The sequence below is a fragment of the Salvelinus namaycush genome, chromosome 12 (genome assembly GCF_016432855.1).
Source record: "Salvelinus namaycush isolate Seneca chromosome 12, SaNama_1.0, whole genome shotgun sequence".
Classification (NCBI taxonomy): domain Eukaryota; kingdom Metazoa; phylum Chordata; class Actinopteri; order Salmoniformes; family Salmonidae; genus Salvelinus; species Salvelinus namaycush.
In genome coordinates this window covers 52,590,012-52,593,380 of record NC_052318.1, presented here as the reverse complement: position 1 = coordinate 52,593,380, position 3,369 = coordinate 52,590,012, and positions in this window count along the sequence as shown.

The following is a 3,369-nucleotide window of genomic DNA, read 5'->3' as shown; positions in this document are numbered from 1 at the left end:
TCTATAGATACAAATTTCTAGACAAGACAAGCGTCGGAAATCACTTTCTGAATTAAACGTTGTAGGAGCTTTTCTTTGATGAAATCAGGGTGTCAGATGAGTAACTCTCATTTGGGCGGTCGTCATCAGCATTAACAGTCGTTTGAACACATTCATTTGATTAGATATGATAAAATAACATATCTAATATCAATACAAAGTTATTGAATGGTACACTAAAAAAAACAAGCAATTGAATCTTGCCAATATGTCCAATGTACGCGTGATGAAATTGATGTATCTCTAGTTCCACCCGGGTCTCCAGTCTTCACTATGGTAAGTGCACGCCCTGCTTTTTCAAATGGAAACCCCTTGTGTGTATTACCACTCCCTATAACCATCAGCATCCCCTCAGTGTCTGGACCACTGCATTAGGCTACATAACACGACAGAGCAAAAACAATGTTTAAAAACCACGTCTGAAACTAATTGACCATTTTTACGTGCGCCAGAGACATTAGGGTGGATCACTAGCCTAGGCCTGTGTCTAAGACTAAACGATTAGTATTACAAATGTGTATGGGAAGAGATAGAGACATAGAGACAGAGAGATAGCAGTAAGATAGTTAGAGATGGAAACCGAGCTGCACTTTCTAACCTCCTGCCAAATGTAGGACCATATAAGAGACGCATATTTCGCTGAAATTACACAAACCCACAAAGATTTTGAACACAAATCAAATTTTGACAAACTGTCTTATCTGTTAGGCAAAATATCACAGTGTACAATCCCAGCAACAAAATATGTGACCTGCTGCCACAAGAGCAGGTCGTAACATTTCATTTTAAGGGGTCCTTATTACAGTGTAAGAATTGTAGTTCATTGTAATAACTCATAGTTACACTGTAAAAACATGTGACTGGTGGTAATTGCAGTCTATTTACAGAGGTGTAACAACAAATGCTTGTTACTATGCTTGTTACAATTGGGCAAGTTTCCACTAAATTCAAAAATGTAGTGTTTTGTTTCTTCTCAACTGCATCCTATTAAGTAATAACTAACACAAAGTTCTAATTTCTTGTGTACAGATGCTCTGGGTGTCCCGAGATTACATATGCTTGAATTACCTACCCGTGCATCCACACTCACTATTTCCACTCAATGTTGCTAGCACTTGCCCCCCAAAAGTATACCATCTGGGTTAACTTGCTTGAGTTTACAAAAACAGATAAGATGTAGGTCAACATCACTGACTGGGGTCTACCATACGGGTGTCATCCTCAATGTCATCCTCAAGTGGGAGGATAAACACACAAGTATAGTACACACAAGTACTAGCCATCCAGACAGTTTTATTTAGCTAACATTAGCTAGCTAGCTAGCAAGCTACTGTAGCTGTTACTGCAGCTTTCTGTTTGTATGTAGCTTGCACTTCAATGGCATCCCTCGAGGAGATTTTCTATTATCTTTCCAACCAGGCAAAGTACTATGAAGAGAGCACTGATCTCGACAAGAGGCGCAACATTCAGAGAAATTCACAATTCAGGGTAACGTTAAGCAGTTAACTTTTATTAGATAACTGGACGGATTTAGCTATGTACAACCATTTTTCAACAACCATTTTCCATCTAACGTTAGCTAGTTGCTAGCTATACACATAGTTCAGTGGAGCCTGCTGTGGGGAGGATGGCTCATAATAATGTCTGGAATGGAGTAAACGGAATGGTGTCAAGCACACGGTTTCCATGTGGTTGATACCATACCAATTGACTCCATTCTAGACATTATTATGAACCGTCCTCCCCTCAGCAGCCTCCACTGATATAGTTATATGTCTGTCATATTGAGGTGTCTAGCTATAAGTTAAACCTGATCAAGTTGTGTATTTCAACAACTCTTCTCTTCCAACTTGTTAGGCAATCATATCAACCTACGGGGGAAGAATGGCCAGCCACACAGGAGGGTGATTTTTACTAAGGAGGAGGAGGCCGTGTTGACCGAGATGCATGCTGACTATTTCGGAGTGAAGCACATGATTGAGGTCACCATCTGTTAAAGTGAATATATATATATTTTTTTTAAATCGCAGATAATAACTATTGGCATTTGCTCACAAAATAACCTGCAGCTAGTGTTAGTTTCCCTAACACTGACATTTTTCGCTTTGTCTTCCTAGGGTTACTTCAGTGGAAGCCAACAATCTTCTACAGTTGGAGCAGTTGGACGGTCGACCACTAGAAGCACAGACGCCCTACACTTCAGTGAATCCCAATAAACGAAGTATGTTAAACTTTGGTTGACATTTGAGAAAGCAAGAAAGGTAATTATGCTAAGCTTATAAAAATGTACCTCTTCATTTTACCTCTTCAAATGACTTTAGGACCATCGACTGTCTGAGCCCCCCAGGAGGTATCCCAACAACCAGAACCAGTGAGTTTGGATCAGTCTGATTCACTAGGTCGGGGGAGGACAAGCTTGAGGTAGGCTATACCTTCCAGAAGTGTTCAAAAGTACATTTCTCCCATTTATAACACAGCACTAAACCATCAAATTGTCTCACAGTAAAGTGTAACCTGTGTGTTTGCTTGTTTACGTCTCTGTCTCCTACCCTGTTCCCTGTAACTCTGCTCCTGTTCTCCAGGAGCTAGGGATTATGCACAACACCCAGATGTGGATCCACCTGATGTCCTCCATTACCAACCAACCTCCAACGTTTCATTACATCATCTACAGCTACTGTTGTTGTCATGATGTCATTATCTGCTAAGAAAGTTGTCTTGCTCTATCATACTGGGCACATAATATGTGAGATACACAGATGAACTAAAAACCCTAGCACTGCAAACACTCAGAACAAAGAGAGCAGCAGTGCCTGGACTGCCGTCTCCCTCTTCACGTCCCCCTTCTGATACTGACTGCCTGTTGAGAAAAGTGACATGTAGAACCTCCCACCCACACAGCAACCACCTCCTCTATATTCCACACACCAGAATTCAGTATTTTAGTCTATGATTGCCAAGTGCACAAAAAAACGATCAAATTTTATGTATTTAAATCTTAAATGTAAGGGGAAGGGCAGGTTCAAATAAAAACATGACAGCCAGACAAGCCAGTGTATGAATCAAATGGATTTGCATATGAATAGAGTGGAAAGTAGCTGACTTCGTGATCTGTAAGTTAAGTAACTTTAATGTGACAAGCAGATTAGGCCATTTCCGAAACGTAGCAATGTTTAAGACATGGATTTCGTGTTGTAATGTTATTAACTATTAACTATACACTATTTGGCCGGGAGACATTATTTGGCATGACAGGCCTATATCCATCCTGCCCTGCCTATCTAAGGTCTTCGAAAGCCAAGTCAACAAACAGATCACTGACCATCTCGA